Source organism: Poecilia reticulata, linkage group LG3 (assembly GCF_000633615.1).
Source record: "Poecilia reticulata strain Guanapo linkage group LG3, Guppy_female_1.0+MT, whole genome shotgun sequence".
NCBI lineage: Eukaryota > Metazoa > Chordata > Actinopteri > Cyprinodontiformes > Poeciliidae > Poecilia > Poecilia reticulata.
Genome location: NC_024333.1, coordinates 25516863 through 25535655, shown reverse-complemented (window position 1 = coordinate 25535655; position 18793 = coordinate 25516863). Strand labels below are relative to the sequence as shown.

General features: G+C 36.2%; 1 protein-coding gene across 4 annotated transcripts in view; it reads left to right on the top strand.

Annotated features, from left to right (window-relative positions):
- Nucleotides 1-18321: 18321 nt before the first annotated feature.
- adcy7 (adenylate cyclase 7) overlaps nt 18322-18793 on the top strand; it is a 43445-nt gene continuing 42973 nt past the window's right edge. For 3 of the 4 annotated variants that reach the window (XM_008405550.1, XM_008405549.1, XM_008405547.1), the window contains exon 1: nt 18322-18372. The gene's annotated coding sequence lies outside the window, so the exon portion shown is untranslated. Of the gene's footprint in view, nt 18373-18614; nt 18659-18793 lie in introns of those variants that run through there. The other variant, XM_008405548.2, reaches the window with a different exon arrangement.

Genomic DNA, 18793 nt, shown 5'->3' with positions numbered 1-18793 from the left:
GAGTTGCCAACTCCTTTCAAATGGAATCAATTGTCAAGAGGAGGATTAATAATGCAGGCAAGCTAAGGGACACTATCAACTTAGTTTATTTATATATCAGCGATTCACAACAAATGACATCTCAAACCACTTTCCCAAACAACCWGGTGAAATTTATGAACAGAAATGGTCGTTTTAATCCAATCCTTTCGAAAGATTCAACTTTGTTTACATATGTTTTAGTTTGAACCTGGTTATAGAACAATACATTTTGGTTTTTAATATCAGTCAGTAAAAAAACTTGACATCTAAGGAAACCAGGTAACTGCATAGGTAGAAATCCTTCCTGCTAAAYATTAAAGTAAGAAACAATTCATAGTGTGAAATATTTGATTCTAATCTTATTTTTACAATAAAGCACTTTCTCTGGAAGTGTTTGTCTCCTGGCTAAAACAGCTGGTTGATTTGCTGTCTATTATTCCTGCCATTATGTCACAGTAGGTGCTAGGCTGCAGTTTTATTGCCAGCTTGAAGGTAAATTCATTAAATGCTTATTTGAACTTAAGAGCCTGTTTCCTAAATGGATAGCACTGCTGTGTCAGTTTGGAATTAACCTAACAGACAAAAGGCAACAAACAGGAAGTATTATTTTGCTTGTGTCACAATCTAGCAACAGACTTTATGTAACCATTAAATGCAGAACCTGTAAAGATAAGGTATATATTCAGGTTAGTTTGTAGTCTTTACTTATGATTCTTCTATTCATTTTATTGCTTGTGGAAGAGAAGTGATTCTTCCTATATAGATTTTATTTGTTAAATGAACATTGTTTTAGCATCTTCTTGACTTCTGTAAGATAGGATTTGTGAGACGGATGAAATAAGTTTACCATTTCTTGTTGCAACATCTCCTTTGAAAGCTTTTATTTTTATAAAGAAGACATTCTTAAAGTATGTTGTTTGAACTTTGCGAAGGCTGGCACTGAGTCATAAAAAGGTGTGAAAGAGAGTTCATAAAAGCTTTGGGATCGATAAAGTGACAGGAAGTCTTGGCTCAACTTCTCCATGTAATTTGAAGAAGTCTTTTCACGTTTTGTCAAGGCTAACGCTTCACTTTAGGGTCTTTTTGTGAATCTGAGGAAACAATGTTGGGTATTTTCATGAGMTTGTTTTGAGATTATTATGCTTTTTAAACACTGACTGAGAACTAGAYGGGATTATATGGCACTCTGTGCGTAAAAAGTACCTCAAATCCAGTTAAAAGCAACTATATACTGTTTGCACCTAAAATGAAAAATGTACTGAACATACAGAGATAAACATTTTTCTTGTGGCGCTTAGTTAAACCCGAGTAACTTTAAAAGTTATTCTGTTGATTAGTGTCAYTAAATTGGAGACCAATATAAAAATATTACAGCACACACCATACAGATATGCTGTGCACAGATATGTGCTAAAGCCTTATAATAAATTAATATTACACAATATTAATCTAATTTTTTTCCCCAAATCTCCACACTGCAAAAACACAAACCAGGTATTTCTGGTCTAGCTTTTGGTGCTAGTATCTTAGTACTCTTGAAGTAAGACAAAACTAACTTACAAGTAACTTTTTAAGCAAGATATAGACAGTTATTTTAAGTAAATAATTCCTTAATTTTGATGAAAAAGTTATTTTTCCATTGGGAGATTATGTAACTTCTAACAAGAATTTTCTTCCATGTTCTAAGTTGATTTATCTACCAATGGAACTTTTTCATCGATGTTAAGGAATTATTTACTTAAAACAAGCCTCTATATCTTGCTAAAAAGATATAGCAAGATATAGTTTTGTCTTACTTCAAGTGTACCAAGATATTTGCACTAGAAACTAGACCAAAAATACTTGATAAGATGTGTTTCTGCATTGCAATCTTTAAACAGTTTATTTTTATCAAATCAACTTTGCCACAATTGTTACAACTGTTTTGAAAATGCAACTCAAGTCTTTTCCTACTATTAATAATGTACTTTTTAAAAATCAGATTATCAGGCAACTTCTGGCCAGCCATTGGCGAATTACTGTTATGAAASGTTTAACCCACACCCGACCCCGTCTTCTTTGTTTCTAAMATTTTCCATCTTCCTTTTCATAGAGTTTAGAGTCATTCAAATGAGAAAGCCAGGAATTTTCCAGGTTAACCAGAGTTTTCTCTAGTTGTTTGATGGATTGATTAATTTAGTGCTGCCTCTCCCCTCTTGTTTCAGCTGCTTGAAAAGTAGGCTCCTATTCTTTTCCCTCACTTTACAAGATAAAAAACTTGGAAATATTTTTGGTCACCAAACATATGGACACACATGTTCTTATTAAAGCAGTTAACTACAGTTGGAAAATTGTCATCTCTGTATCTGTAAAGCAGCAGACTGCAGCCTAGTTACCTGAGCAAATAGTCTAATAAAAAAAAACCTAAGCATTACTAAGTATATCAACTTGACAATTAATGTTTTCTTCAAGTGCTTAGGTGTTTGCTTATAACTATATTTTGAAATCAGTTAATACATACTCCTACTGCTACTACTGTTTTAGTAGCAGTAGGAGGATTAGTTGCTTTTCTGTTTAAGTAAAATAAAACGGTGGTACTTTTACTCAAAGCTGTCATACCACAGGAGCCTCATAATGGCCCATACATTTGTATGCTTGGTGGTCTGTGACCTCCTCTTTCTGGGGTATAAATAGGACGTGACACAGAGGCCCATTTCTCTCGGCCAGACTTCAAAGAGGAAAAAACAAGAGAACATGCCATTCAAGTAATGCAGATCTGGGATCTTTACAGGTCAGGGTTTACAATGTATCTGTCCCACCGTCACATATTGTTGAACTGGGTGCTTTGATCAGATCAGATGAGGTTTCAGCTTGTAATGGCTCCATTTATGTTTGGTGAAAAAGCACAACATGTTCACTGTTAAGAACAGTGGAGGACCCATGATGCTATGGGCTGGTTTCACTTCCAAATACTCTGGAAAGTTTTTTTTTTTTAGAGGAATGGTTAAAGATAGTACCCTGTCTAGGTTTGCTGCCAACTTGTGAAGTGTTTTAGAGGAAGGTAAAAAGAGGGATTTCTTTTTAAGGAATAATTTCCCTTCTTGATAAATGCAGTTAAAAGGGGCCTAATTTTCTAGATTTTTCTTTTTTTTACTTAAGCTACTGCAAATCATTTTAAAGGGGCTATTATGTAAAATTGACCTTTWTTTAGCTTTATATTTTGCTGTAATGTTACTGCCTCGTCATAAACAAACCTGGTGKGATGCTTTGATTCTAGCGCTTTAGCTAGTCCAGGGGGCCCCAAAGGGTTTCACGCTACATTCACTCATTCACCCATTCACACACACATTCACACACTGTAAAGTCTTGCAATGCCAAAGGGTCCTGTAGTGGAAAAGCTGTAATCTAAGTTATCATACATATGTGAAATTCACCATAGCCGTATGATTACGGTGCAGTAACGATTCTCAGTTTGACACAAAGGAAACCCTGTTGTGATTATGCATGCTATTTGATTAATTTTACAGTTTGCTGAATTTAGACAGGGACCATCTGTTCAGGACTGAGCAGTGTACAAATTAACACAAAGGAAAAGAAAGCCCAGAAACAGATCGGTACTGTTCAGAGTGACGCCACTGCCTACTGCCTCAGCGTTGTTTTGTGACAAGTCTCTTAATAACCAGTGGTCAGGTTGTTTTGTTTTTCTCCATCTCCATTAGACCGCATTAGATGACCAAGTAGGAGAAAGGCCACACTCAACAGTGAAGGTTGGCACCGACTGTAAACATGAGCACTTATTTTTGAGTCTTAAGCCACAAATGCTCACACTACTTCCTCATTTTGCTGCCATTCTTTTTCAATCTCTAGAACTAATTTCAACAAGAAAATGTGTTGTATCTAAACTCTGAAAAACGTAAACGTGCAACTCCTCATGCATTAAGAACATGATGAACACAAGCTTGACTTGAGCTTGATGACTGTGACCTCAACAGGAAATATGGGGAACCTCCACCGGAAATGCAAATGCAACTTTTTGCAGGTTCTTTAGAACTAGGCCTGAAAGCTATCCGTCAATCTGAGGCGCACATGCTCTTTTTCTCCTTGCAATACTTTTGGTATAATTTCTTCTCTCCTTTTTTAAATTTTCTGCTCTGGAGAAATCCATTTCCACACGGTCTTAATGAGCATCAAAGAAACAAAAATGTGCCTTGCAAAAGCCTTTATACCTTTTAAATGTTTTTTTTAATACTTTGTCACAATGAAGTTTCAAACTTCAATATGTTGCAATTGATGTAATAGAGTAACATGGTTTTCAAAATGAGTAAAGAGCTGTGTATTTATATCCAAGCCCTCTGAGTTAGTACTTAGTGAAACTACCTTTTGCTGCCTGCGCAGCTGCAAGTCTTTTCTGGTATGTCTTTGCACTAGAGACTGAATGTCTTGTCCATTCTTTTTGGATACGAGTTCAAGTTCAGTCAGACTGAATAGATGGCATCTGTTAACATGGATTTTCTAGTACTACCACAAATTGCTGCCTGTTTTTTTTTAGATGTGGATTTTGTCTGGTTCTTGCTAACACATGAATGTGCTTTAAACTAAACCACTCCAATGTCACTTCATCATAATGCAGAGGTGAGTAGAGTATCCAAAAATTGTACTCAAGTAAGAGTTGCTCTACTTGAACAGATTTTTACTCAAGTAAGAGTAAAATGGTACTTGGTAAAAATGCAAGTACTTAGTAATTGATCAAAATATCAATGGTATTTAAAGTTACGTCATCAGGAAAACCGTGTGTATTACTTGGCAACAATATCTTTCCTATATCTTCTCTTCCATAAAGATTAGATTTGTGAGAAGCGTGACTAGTTCTGTTGAAAGTTTCTCTTACCTGAGCTTACAATTCCTCTGTAGTTACTGTGCGCCTCTTGGTGTTTGCTTAATCAGTACTTGCGTTCCCAAAGCGACCCACATACGCAGAAGAACAACAACATTTGGATGCATAGACACAACCAGGAGTGGTCTGATTGTGATGTGTTGCACTTTGGTGACAGACTTCTTTCATAAGATCATAATCATAGTTTTCAGCCATTGTTTACATCTTAATTTACCACATCTGGCTTTTTCTGGTGCAGAATTATGATGCATGTCTCATATCAATGACATAAAAGCTGGAGATAATGCAACATTCCCGTTGAGACTGCGGCTGCTTTGAAAACAATTATTGTATCCAAATTAGTACCACATATGGAAGTGGCACAGGTCTGATCTCTTTCTTTTGTGTGTGTGTGTGTGTGTGTGTGTGTGCGCGGGGGTGAAAATATCAGAATTGGGTCATTTAGGGTACTGTGAAAAAGCCAGATATAGGTCACATATAGGCAAAAAAGCGAATTTGGGTCACATTGGCCTGCTATGAGAACATAGCCTTTTAATTTTCACATGGTGGATTGAGCAGAGCTCAAAGCTTCTCCACAACTTCATGCCTGAACTTTCAGATGTTTCTTGGTCTTCATGATGATGACTGTTGATTGATTTTAACAAACCTTTGAGGCATTCACAGAACTGCTGAATTTCTATTGAAATTAAATTACATGCGGGTGATCACACTGGATTTTAATGAAGAGGATTAGAGAAAATTAGGGTGGATAACTGCGCATATTTGTGGACTGTTTTCAGTTGTTTATGGGGAAATCATGCATTATATTTTTATCTTCCTATGACGTATGTGCTACTTTGTGTTAGTCTATCAATACACCGGAAACCTTGAAAAGTTCAAGCCAAAGAAATATTCATAAAAAGTCCTCGTATACATTTTATATAATCGTTTGGCATCATTATGCTTCCTGCATGCTTTTAGCCCCTCATAGGACTGACGATTCCTCTTTTCCAATCTCCTCGTTTTGTTAATCATTATTTATATTCATCCTTTCTTCTCCCCTGCAGGGATGAAATGAGAAGGGCTCCTCTTAGTGAATTAGGTGCTAATCTCTCAATGCACCAGGGACTAATTGACCTCATTAGCTTTGAGTCCACTGCCTCTAGGAAGATATGTACTCTTTAGCACAACCTTTGGGATACATGCTGCAGATGCTTGTCATTAAGAGTCTTATTAAAGCAATTTTAGTTACTAAAAATTTTGAATTCAATCAAAGGATTTTTGCAAGGCTAAATATTGCCTAAAATAACAAACTGTCTCCTTATAGCTACAATCATTCTTCTCAAAATCAGTTCTGATACTGAGTTATGGATATAAACACAGCTCCAAAACCAGCAGTGATTGAATTATTGGTCAGAGAAAGTCGTCGTTACACAAAGCTCCCTGGATTGCTTTCCCTCCGCTGAGTTTGTTTGATGTATTTAAAAGGAACCCAACCGCACCTCAGATCTGAGGCCATCGAACGTTGAGAGCACATGACCTTTTCTTTGGGTGATGCCTCTCTTCATCTTTCGCTCCCAGGACCTCCTTCGCTCTGCATTGTGAAGTGAAATTGTAGAAYGACGTCCTGCTGTAGAACAATAACAGAAATGAGGAGGGTGCCACTGCGACTGACTGTCTAAGCTCTCTCAAGGTTCAAAGGTGTTTGTGTTTGGCGTCATCAGACTTGGCTCCTCCGGTTAAACTATCCACTGAAATCTGTGAGCAAACATTTTAATGCTCCTCTGGGCTTAAAGCCTGTTAACTATTATGTGGCAAAAGGCCTAAAGACAAAATAATTCTGAAAAAATATAAAATAGTAAAAACATTTTAACAAACAGCTAGATAAATAAATAATAGGGGTTATAGTTATTTTAATACCTTGCGTGCAAAAGTCATGAGAGAATTGTATATGTCAAAATGTTTCTATATATTTAAATATTTATTGAATCATATTATGGATCCTGTGCTGCAGTGCACTGTGAATAAGCGTTTCATTAAAACACCCAAGCATGTGATTGGTTATACTCGACAGATAAGTCATAATGACTAAAGTTATAGTAGCTCCGCCCCCTGACTCATGTAAGTAAGTTCACGTTTCATTAATTACGTAAATAAACACTGAAACAGTCAACACATTTCATTATTTAAAAAATTGTATTTGTCTTGAATTGTGATTAAGATAAGATGCATTTAAGTAATTTTTACAGCTTATAAATKAAAAAGTCTGTTTTTGTACGAAARACTATAAGATTTATGCATTTACCCTTTTTTATTTTTGTTTCAAGAACTTTCACTGGCTTTTCAGAAGATATTTGTAATAGTATTGTGTTTCACCTTACTTTAGGACACATCTTTCTTTTTTGACATTGTTATTTTTTTCTAGATAAGAGCCTTTCATTTTTTTTTTTTTTTTTTTTGCTCAAACAAGCATGAACATTTTCTACTGGGACTACGTGTTTCTACGTTAACACCTTGTGCACTTTTAATGATAGCTTTATAATTTTGGCTGAGGTTCCAGGAGGAGCCATGGTAAGACACTATAATTAACGACCAACAACTGGTGCATGGCCAGAATATTCTGTGTAGATCTTGTGCTCAAGGATGCCTCTTATGTGAGCGTGAGTATGCAGGCATAAATAGAACCCTATTAGTGATTGTTCGGTCACGTTGCAAACACAAAAAGTGACTGAATGCTTTATTAATAGTAAAAGTATTCATACCCATTAAACTTWAAAATTTTGTCACATTACTATAAACTTGATTTGTTTAAATTTGATTTTTTTTGTGATCAGGAGAAAGCAATGCATGATTGTCAAGTGAAAGAAAAGGAAGCATGATTTAAAAACATGTTTTTACAAGTAAAAATCTGACAGGTGAAACATTTGTATGTAGCCCCCTTTTACTCTGACCAACTAATTTTCTTTTCTCGTTTAAAAATTATATTTTTACCTAAGATTATGTAAGAAAACAATGCCTTCTTACCTAATCTAGTTTATAATGTAACAAACTGTGAAACCTCTTAGTATTTTCCTCCCACTTAATTAAAATACATTTACACTTTGTGGCAATGATGAGACAACAGTCAAGTATTTTACTCAAACGTTCAATGGATACTTAGACAAAATAAGACAAAGATTTGTCATCAGTTTCTACTAAACTATTTATTGATTTTAAACTTGACTCATAAAGGATGTGTTTGCTTCAGTRGAATAGTGGGAAAACAAGCAGAATGAAGTGAGGTTTCCACTGATTAATATTCTGGTTTGTTTTTGTGTGCAGCAACCCTCCACATACTTTACACATAATGTGTTGTGTACTTGGATGCCGTTATTAAACTTTTAATTGCAGTGTTTTGGAGAAATGTTTGCAGCTTGTGCTGGGCAGAAATTATYTTTCCAACTTAGGAAAAAGAGGAAAGCYGATGGAAACTCAGAAAAAGWTGCTGCAGCTGTAAACCAATCTATATTTGTYCTTTGTTTTGTACAAGCCATARTTTTTCAGTTTTCATTTGTTGTATTACTCTGTAGACTGACAATAATTTACTGTCATCTTGATCATTATTCWGTCTTGGATGCTCTTTTTTTTAAGACTGGAAAAGGATGCAGTCTAACTTTAGCCATTTGAAGAGCGGCAGCACAACATGGGTTGCTTTGGAGTGCCTTTAGAGGATTAGAGGAATACCTCTTCACCCTGTTGGAGAAAATGTTCCATTTCCTGGGCAACTTCCCCACCCACAGCCCCTCGAAATGATCTACCTTTAGCATTGCGTGATTAAAACAAAGGTTGATACAATTACAGTTTGAAGTAGAACAAATGATTAACACTTGAAGGATGCAAAATTATTTATTGAGAAAGGATATTCAAACATAAAGTGCTTAATATCCCTTTAAAGGCATTACATAGCATGTTGCTGATGGAAAGCTTCGAGTCAAACAGGTTTGTGTGAAGTGACCTTTTGTGTCAAACTTCTTGATCAGAAGCCATGCCGAAACACCCTGCAGCCAGTGTGAGCCGATGCTTTCTTCCTGTGAATRTTTGAGAGCGGATGGTGCAACTGTGTGGGTGTCTTGCTCTCTCTTTCTCCCCATTTCATATCCAGAGTATTGTGCTTGCTATCATTCAAGGACATTATGTAACGCTTGTGAGAGCACCCCATCTGGAGAAGTGCCATTGAATCGAAGAGTTTGCAGAAATCACTGCAGAAATGAAAAACTTACCTGTGAAAGACATTAGTAACTAAGGACGCTGTACTGGCAAAAGAGGAATTTGCTGTACATCTGGTCGATGGCTTTAAAGCACAAATAATCTCTGTAGCATTTCAGGGAATTTGGAGTTCATGTTTAAAGATGTAACACACATCCCACTTTATATAGGTGCATTTGTAATTATTTAATCCCAGGCTATGCAGATGTAAAGGTAGGTGTTTTAAACTCGTTCAGTTGAGCTGAAGTCTGTGGATGCAGTTTTGTTGTTGATGTGCACTCAGTGTGCAAACATTCAGGATTTGCATGCCAGAGTCAGCCTTGTAGACACTTCAGTGGCTCAACAAGCTGCTCATTGTGCTAAGCTGGTTAATGAGTTATTAGCTACCATTGGCTCTCACATTGGTGGTGGATCTGGTAGAAAAGGCATGGATTTGGGCATGGAGTCGGTTTGAATCTGGATTACAATAGGGAACCACTAAAAATACAACTACTGACCAACTTAGAGCCCTGGGCAAGCCTCTCCTTCTGCTGTCCTTTACACAACCACACACTCACCTACTCCTCMAAGAAAGCTTTTGGAAATAAAAATGCTTGTTATAGTACATTGTAGGGATTTAAAAAWATATTTTTGAGAAAACTAAGATTCCTCCTTTTTCACTGTTTTCCTTTTCTTTGTCTTAAAACATTTTTAATAACTGCAATAATCGTTATAAATATTTGTTTTTTAATTAATATAAATTGAACATATCTATTTATTTCAGCATTTCTACACATATTGTACTTTTCACAAGGAGATTTTTTAAGAATAGAATTTGAACCAGGTGATGCTAAACCAATGCCACTTGAGAAGCTGGAAATATTTACAAAAAGATCTTAAATGTAAAATATGGTATATATGCAGCTCTGGAAAAAAATGAAGAGACCATTGCATTAGACTCCATTGAAAACTTCATGGTTAATCCGTCAGATATTGATTTCTAAGCTCTTCCTGAGTTAAAACATTAGTATTGCTGTTTCCTGATGAATATGAACTTGTTTTCTTTGCATTATTTAAGGTCCGRAAGCATTGCATCTTTTTCATGATTTTGACCATTTCTCATTTTCTGCAAACAAAAACTAAATTTCTACTTTGAATTTCAGAGGCATGTTGTCAGTAGTCCATGAAATAAAAGAACAATGTTCATTTTACTAAAACATATGCCTATAAAAAGTAAAATCAGAGAAACTGATCATTTTAAGTGGTCTCTARAGCTATGCAGTTTTGTGTCCTGAATATGTTGTTGTTTGCTTTTTTTGAGTCTGCATACTCCAGTTAGCAATTAATTGATTACTAAATTAGTTGACGGTTATCTCAATAACTGATTCATTTAACTTTCTGAGGTTTATCATGGAGGCCATTTAAATCTTTTTCTGCTTTCCCTTTCACTGGTTAGTTCTGCCTCTCGGGTATTTTGATTAAGACATCTAGAGGGTGTGTTTTTATTTGGTATTTGCCAGTTTAGAGAGGGATTATACCAACAACTGCTTCATATTGTTGTGTCTGAAATATTTGCTTTTATTGGTTGGGAAGTTATTGTCTGCCATTTTCCTCCAACTTGAAGATTCGTCTGAACTACTTGCATTRATGTGGTTCTTCTTTCCATCTATTCGCTGTGAAAATGATGTTTTAAAACASTTTCTTCAATACGTGCTGCTTGTTSTGTATAATTTCCAAAAGCCACAGGACTAGACTGACTGCTGAAGACCAGCTCTGTTCTTGAATCTGAAAGAAGCAGCTTATGGTGTATCATTGGTTGATGGAGTATCGAGGCCCAGATAATCTTCTAAACATGCCGTCAGTTTCAAAGCCAAGCTGATAAACTCTACAGCAACTACAGTGCTTAGAAAAGCATTCGTACCTCATTTTCACATTTTGTCCTGTTGAAACTTCAATGCACTTTATCTAGGACTTTATTTGATACATCAGCACAAAGTAGCAATAAATATCTGAAAAATACAGTGTGTGTTTTTATTCAAACCCTTTTCTCTGATACGCCTATAAAGAAAATCCAATGCAACCGAATGCCTTCAAAACTATGTGATTTGTGAAAGCTTGTTGGGGAACATAAACAACCAGATTTATGAATATCAGGGGTCACAGCAGAGAGGTCAAAGATAAGATTATTGGAAGGTTTGAAGCAGAGTTGGGTTGTGAAACAGCAACTTACAGAGCGCTGTTCAGTAAGTGACCCAGAAAACGAGTTTAGAAAGGAACTCTGGTCAGATGAGATGAAATTTGAAGTTTATAGTTAACGGGTGAAGACAGCACTATGAGTTGAATACACTTTCCCCACAGTGATACATGGTGGTGGCAGGATTATGCTTTGGAGATTCTGTTCTCCAGCAGAGACAGTAAAGCTGGTAAAACTTGATGGGAAGACGCTGTCCCACTCAATCCRACTGAGCTTGAGCTACTCTTCAAAGAAGGATGGGCAAAAAGACTTGTATTCCCAAGTGAAGTAGTCTTCAGACATTTTAGGTGATCTCGTCTTTAACTCAACTTATTTTAGAGGCCTCACCTTAAACAAAACACAAATGAAAAGGCTGAAGTTCATTTAATTAAGGAAGTGATAAAAAACGACAAACGATACAGTTCCTGAGTTTCCTGTTCTTCCAWAAATTTCATTTGATCATTTYGTCTTTCTGAGTTTTACTTTTTAAAATAAAGRGGCAATCATGTAGAAATWATTTTTTTTGCTAAACAACCAAAATAAAATGGTCTTATTAAAAAAGCCTGATAGATGTTTAAGTACAATAAACTCCTCCCATGCTGCTCAGCATTTGACAGCAGCTGTCAAGACGAATGGGAGGGAGCTTTGCCAGGTGCCTGAGGTTGCAACACTGGACACCTGCTCTGGTTCCACTTGCAATAATAAAAATATATACCATAAAAATAAATATCTGGAAGGTTTCTCTCACTTTTTTGGTGCAAATATTACTTATTTTCATTATGCAATATTACTTAAAATTGTCAGTAATTCTACTACATATGTAATAAATCCACACCAAATAATAAGGAAATAAAACCCAGTTAATATCTTCCCCTTAAATTAAAAATTCCCCACAATGAAAGTTAATCTAATCTTCCAGGAAGGATCAGGTGTCTGCCATTCAAACCTCGCTCACGCAGATCATTTATAAAAGTGTTTTGCAGATCTCTGCTGTCGGCAGCTGGGATTCTGATGTTCAGTGGGGAATCTCAAAGCTGTGGGCTCAGGTGTCTCAGAGCCTGAAAAGACTGCTACTCMAGTCATGAGGCTAGCTCGTGTACCCTGTTTGTCTTTTGAGTGCTGCAAAAAAAAAAAAAGTCAATTTGAGTAATGCATTTACAATTCCATTTGTCTCGTGATGTTCTTTTTACATATTGTACTCAAATATAATCTGTAGAATAGAACTATATTGTATGATATAAAAACAKACATGTTGCTCTCATTTACTTTGAATTGCCTTGTTGCTGAAAATGTGCTATATAAATAAAATTGCCTTACCTTACCTTACCTTACCTGCTGTGCTTCATTCACTGTTTCTCCTGTCAGCTTAAAATCAGAGGTATTTTGTTTTCTTGCAGCATCCATCTGTGACTAATTGTGCACTGGCTACAGGTTCCTTTTTTTGTGAAGCTGTCCTTGCAGAGTTGTTAGGGAAATGAGTCACAGTTACCAAGGAAGTGAAATGCTGTGCGGTCAAGTGTGTGTTGCAGGGTATATTCTGCCTTTGCTTGAGTACCCTGAAAACCAGGCTGCTGTTTTGACATCTCAGATCTGTRAAAGAATGTTTATACTTGCAAATTATGATAGAAGGGGAAAAAAAGCAAGAGCTGAACGTTAAATAAACGAGCTCATCTTTKGGAAAATTGGTACTTCAACACACAACACAATTTTGTTAAAGTTCTTATCTTACATGATTTTAATCAASAGTAGACCCCAACAACTGGCCTTTTTTTGCTCTTTGTGGCAAACATACCTCACCGTAACGGCAAGCGACCTGACAAAGCACCTGTCTGTTTTTGTTTYATGTTGTAAGAAATTGCACGAACGTGAACATACTGCGAGGTTGTCTTGTTACATTTCCACAAYTCTGTAAACATGTTTGGCATGTAGAGATGCATGGGCGTTAAATCRAACAGGATTAATATTATGGGATGCCAGAAAACAGACTGCCAGTAAGTTAACTGAACTTTGGTTGACGATGGAAAAGATGCTCTTACTAGAAACAAGTTTCAGATGCAATACAAGTACTGATAAGAAGTTCCTGTGTTGGTTTCTCTTTGTAACAGATAGTGATGATTCTCTCATGGCAGCTGGTTTAGGTGCATCTATTCCGTTGCTTGTTGACACTAAAAGCAGATCAGCCAATCACCTGGCATCAACTCGGTGCATTTAAACATCTAGTCGCGAATGAAAACACCATGGTTCTGTTTGGGTTTTGCAATGTAGTTTTATTTTGTTGTGAACTTTGTGTCTAATTCAGTTAGATTTAATTACTTTTTAGAATGGGTTTTCTAGTTGTTCTTAGTTATTAGTGAAATATTGTTTATCTTTAATCTTTAGGTGCAGAATTAAAAAAAGTCAAAATGTGATGATATGTGTGTTATCACAATACCACTTAAAAATATATATATTAAATTCTTGTTGAACAACTGGCTAGCGATTTATCTCAACTTTTGCTGTTGCCGTTTTGGAGACTGGCGTAAGTTTCGGCAGAAAGATTATGGACTGCTGTAATTTACCGACAACTGTGTGTGTGTGGGGGAAAAATCAATTTCACATCAGTTCAAAATGTTAACAAATAGATTCATAATCACAAAAATAAAAGCCATATCTCTAATTTCAGTATGTTTTAGAAAGTTTTATAAATTCCAAGTAGTTAGTTATATTTTTTCTCCATTTATTAACATTTTTATTTATTTCAGTTATCAAAAATATTTTCTCAATTTTAGTTTTCATTATTTTGTTCATTTTAGATAACCTGGGAAGACAACTGGCTGAAGTTTAAGCATCAAGCATGAGCTTCAAGTCTGGGGAGGAAAAAAAGGCTTCAAAGTCATTTTAAATTGTTGATAMCAGATGGGCTGGATGGATGTTTCAACATCTCTCCATTAATGGAGAAATTGAGACAATATCCAGCGAGTGACAGTTCTGTGGATGACAGTACCTTGTTCATGTCAGAGGTCAGAAGAGAGTACGCAGTCTGGTTTTTAGATGATAGAAAGTAGCAGTAACTTAAATATCCACTYGCTACAACAAAGGTATAAAGGTTATAATCTATGGTGTTACAGGAAGTCAAGCAGCAAATAGGCTACAGTTGCAGTCGRCAATTCTAGACGCCACATCTGTCATGAGAACTAGAAGCTGAGGCTGCAATTCTCACAGACACAACAGAACTGAATGAGGACACATTGCCTGATCCAATGAATCTAAGCTGCAACATTCAGATGGTAGGGACAGAAGTAGGTGTGAAGAACGTGAAGGTATGGATCCATCCTGACTTTTAGCAACCGTTCTGTGGTGTAATGGTTGTTTTCTTGGCACTCTGGGGCTTTTGTTCCCAGCTGAGCATAATTTCAACACTTTAACCTACATGAGTTGTGTAGTTGACGTTTGGTTACTACCATCTCTTTGTTACAGTAGTATACTCATCTTCTGGTGGCTTCTTCCARCAGCATAACACACTTGGCCACAAAGCTTGWATAATCTCACTGGTTTCTTCAGCATGAATATTGTAGCATGGTTGTGTAGCCAATGGATCTGCAGTGACAGTGTGRTGTTGTTACTCCTTCAAATACTTTGTAGACAAAGAATGTGTCAGAATAAAMAACAGATGGCAAAAGACACACCAGAATAAACAAATATTAGATGTTGATATAAATCTCAAATATCATYCAAAATTTATATGTTAGCATTGGCAATACAAAAACCTGTGTGACTAGTAGAACAGAAACTGTTTCACAATTYTTTGTGTCATAAAAGTCATAAATTAACTTGCTGTTAATGGTTTTCAAATACTTCTACAAAGGAAAATGTCTGAAGTGTGGCATGCACAAGAAAATCCAGTGCAACCAGTAACTTTCAGAAACCACATAATTAGTAAATCTAATCATGAGTGCAGAGACCTTAACGAGTTAGTTTCAGTTATATCATTTAGTAGATTTTAAGTGCACAGTTTAATGCATTTAATAATTTTTTTAAATTGATTAATTAATTACTTATATACTCTACAATTAACTCGGGTAAGGGTTTTAATCAAGTCACGCCACTAAGTATAAATCCAGCTGTTCTGTGAGCTCCACAAATTTAGCTCTGAGTGCTGAGAAGAAAGACATTATTGAGAAGAAGCCATTAAATCTCCCAGTTTTCACCATATTGGTAATGTGTCAAACTTGTGAAAATAAGGACTATGGTGTTGTGAGACCAAAATTAAACTTTTTGAACTTTAGGCAACACCATAAAAAGCATCAGAAAAAACACTACCCCTATGATGCAACATGGTGGTGGGAGCATGATGCAATGGGATTGTTCTTCTTCATAAGGGGCAGTGAAAATGATCAGAGTTAAGYGGAAGGTAGATAAAGCAGACTGTTAAAGAGGGGGCAAAAGACATAATGGTTTAGATTAAATCAAATTTATACACAATGGCCTAGATGAAGTCCATACCTAAATTTGGGACARGTTTGTGGAATGCCTCTAGATGTGAAAAGCTAGTGGAGATACTTTTTAAAATACTTGCAGCTGTAATTACGTCAAAAGGAAGTTGAACAAAGTATTGAGTCAATGGGGCTAAACATAGATACACCCTTTAAAATTCAGAACTGTGCATTCTTTTCCCTTCACTTCATAATTATGTACTATCAAAATTTCTAGATGTACGGTGATGAGATGTGAAAACATTTAAGGGTAACAAATAATTTCACAAGACATTTGTTGGCATTGCCTATAGTCTTAAAAATTTCACGTTTTGGTTTTCTGTTTTAAACACAGATGTATATCAGTTGAATTAAATATGTGTACCGCACTGTCAGACTGTGACTCACTTATGGGAAGGGTAGCAGTGAAACTCAAGTCTTTTCGAGCCATTTCCTTTGTGTGAGCCTTCAGACAGATGCTCGGTAGGAGTAACCCTTTCACACAGCTTTGCCAAAAACCTCTCCTTCCCACTCAGCCACAGAAATCCCGGAAAAGGTACTGGTGTGTAAAAATATTCCCGTGTTGCTTCTCAACGGCGACGCTTTCATTCACATTCCTTGGCCCACAGCGGCAAAACGCAGGGGGATGGCTTTTTCAAAACGTGCAACTTTCGCCGTGCGTCACACAAAGCTTCCTTTGAGATCCAATATCTGGCATGACCAACATAAAGACCATCACTGGGTGCGTTTCAGAAGCTCAGCTGAACACAAATTGTACGCCAAGTGCATGAAACAAAGTGTGGGCTTACAAATTTTAAAAGGGCTGTTAAAGACACTCAGGGGAAAACCAGAATGCCATTAGTTGAATCCTCAGCTACCATTCAGTGTAGTCATCCATGGCTCTTGGAAGACATTTGAGGTAATGAGATCCCTGTGTGCTCGCCCTGCGTCACTCTGACCGTCCGACCTCTCTGCTGCTGCAGGATTTTAAATTGAAGGCTTGGACTGTGGCGTGCCATGCAGCGCTAAGAATATGTAGTCAGCATTTTTTTTCTTCCCCCCATTGTGCACATGGATTATTTTTCTTTTGCAGAGCTTTTTATCCAACAAATCTTTTAGCGAGCAGTCACAAGCATTTCACAAAGGTCACTGGTTTTCAGTGCATCAAGATGTGATCATCTATTGATAATATTCTAATCTAGTGCCACAGAACAGGAAAAAGTCAAAACCGTTACATGAAGTGACATGTTTTTTTTTGTTTTGGAATAAATTGCACTTAGTTTTCCTCATGACTCAGGGAAACTAARTCATCAGATTAAGATTACTCCTCAGGGCTGGGTGGGGTTTGGTTTTTGTTTGTTGTTGTTAAAGACAGGAAAAAACCCACTAAAACAAATAAAATGCATCAATGAAGCACTGCTAATCAGTTTATTACTTTACCAACACAGACTATTTTACTGTCATAGTCTGTGTTTCATTCAGCAAAATCCACTCCCCCTCAGCGCACATGTTTTAAGGAAGAATGAATAATTCTTGGCTTCTCACCCACAAGCATTATATGAATTATGTAAGCCTTTTCTAGTGGTTACAAGGATTCACCTCTCCTTCAACTGCAGCATTAATCAAAAATCYTGTTTTCGAGCAATGAAAGCGGCTCCTAAAGGTTCTGCAAATAAAATGAAACTGTGAAGAAAAAGACTGAAACACGATCAGTAAGTAAACTGCCATGTCACCACCAYATTTTATAGTGGAAACGGCGTTTTCAGGTTTTACTCTGCGCCTCTATAGCCAGAGAGCAAAATCTTCTATCTGTGTGACTTACTGAATTGGCAGTGTTAAGTTTTGAAGTGGAAATCAAGCAAGTCTGCTCAAATAGTGTGATCAGTCAGGCTGGGAACATGTTGCARCATGCTTTCTCTTCAGCCATCAAATATATCAGGACACAAAACAGGCATTCAAGTGGTTGTTGTTTCCTCTCGTGTTTTTATTAAAAGACATTATTTTGAATTTCTGTCAATATTTGTTTTATTTTCAGATTTGTTGGTTATGCAACTAATAGGAAGTTAGAAGAATCAGTGTAGTGTCTGCAGCACTGGAAAGAGAGCTTGSTCAGCCGAGGTTTTTGAAGTTGTGGTATTTTGTGTCCTGAGTGGAACTTGAATGGAAATTTTATATCTAGTAGCATTTTAACAATTTAATCTCTAAGACTGTGTAAAATGTTTTTGCACGATTTCTTATTGGTATTTACAAGAAATCGGTATTTACAAGAAGTAACTTAAAGTTTGTTGCATGACAAAATGTGCAAGTTAAACTGTTATTAGTACTTTTGCATTGCACTGTAGCTTTTATTTACGATTTCATGCCTGTCAGCGTCTGTTATCTGACGGTACGAGTAACTGGGATTTATTTTAACATTATAATAGATGTGAAGTTTGACAAAATTGGCTTATTTATTCTTCAAATTTATATAGTGTAGTCAAAAAGTTATTCTTTTCATTGCTACATCATTTGTAAACTCTCAACAGTTGGTGGTTACCATAGAAACCAGTAACAGTCAGCTTACCCACTTTTTCTGTTGCTGTCTGAAACTGGTATGTATTRGGATCAGCTCTGTGTTTTCTTCACAAGTATATTTTAACATACGTTTTAGACAAATTTAATCATATACAAGAWTTTATGTCTAATTTTGTCATGTATGTGTTTTTATTTGTTATCATATTCAATGTTGTGCGTTTCAGCCGTGTTTAATTTTACAACTGTTTATCAATGTCTTTCTCTGTAGCTAGTTTGGGTTTATTTATTGTATTTTATGTCATGTATAGAAACAGAACCTGCGGGGCTGATGTAAACCACTGACTTGAGATTCTCTCTTCTTAGGTGTGTTTTAATTTTTTAGTAATGTTTCAGTTACTAGTTGTGTGATAGTGATATGTATTTAGAACAGAAAATAGAATACACACATATATTTGACAGTATTTTAACTTATGTTAAAGATAAGATTAGTAATGTGGA